Source organism: Merops nubicus, unplaced genomic scaffold (assembly GCF_000691845.1).
Source record: "Merops nubicus isolate BGI_N331 unplaced genomic scaffold, ASM69184v1 Scaffold50203, whole genome shotgun sequence".
NCBI lineage: Eukaryota > Metazoa > Chordata > Aves > Coraciiformes > Meropidae > Merops > Merops nubicus.
This window is the reverse complement of record NW_008601904.1, coordinates 1,666-2,660: the sequence shown is the minus strand read 5'-3', so window position 1 is coordinate 2,660 and position 995 is coordinate 1,666.

The window sequence follows — 995 nt, the reverse complement described above, 5'->3', positions numbered from 1 at the left end:
CTGGGCAGGGGCCAGAATAAGATTCATAAAAGAGTCATTTTCTCCACCAAGTAAAAAGCTCTGGGGTAGAATCAGCCCCTGATGTGGGGCAGCTGATCCCCTTGTTCACAGAATGCACTCACAGCAACAAAAGCTTTTGGCCAGCACATCAAGGGCCAAATCCTGCCCGCCCGTACACGCGTGGAAACCCGCTGACGTCAATGGCTGTGAGGGTGTAATTGAAGGCAGAATGTAGCTCAAGGGGTCCCATTTTATGACTCTAAGAACAGTACAATGTATTAATAAAAGCACAGAAGTCCCCAGAGATTCCAGCACACATTTTATGTTTTCAGGACATGTGACTGGAAGTTTTGACATCTCTGGTTACAGAACGCATCTTTTGGGAATTAATAAAGCATTAGCAACATTCAGCATGACTAATCTGATCATTAAAAGGTAGGGGGTTCTTTTTAACCTTAAGACTTAAAAACAGGAAACAGGACAGAAATAACTATCCCTGCAAAGACTGCAGTTTGTTCCCCTAAGTTTTCCCAGCTACATTTAACTACATGGAACGACAGCAAGTCACATTCTTGCTGAATTTTCATCACTGAGAACTTACAGTCCCATTGAAGTTAGTGCTTGTCATAAACCTGAGCCAAGAGTTGCAAAAATTCAGTATATTCAGCACGCTGGAATTTCTAACACACTTAGGGTACATTATGCCATTTATTATGGCTCATTAACCAGATCTTTCTGGACCCAGTGCTGATTAAATGGATTAAATGCCCCCACTAAAAGCTTTAGGCACCCTAACAGTTAATTAGGTTTACAGGTATAAATGATAATCACAAAGAAATCATATCTAGAGAATGAGTTCTCTGCCAGTCAGCAAACCAAGGAACAAAACAGCTTCTTCCACATACCTCCCACTCCTTCAGAAGGAAACATCTATCAGGTTGGGGGCTGAAGGAGGGAGGGGATTTCTGCATATGCTGAGACCAAGAAGGGAGGAG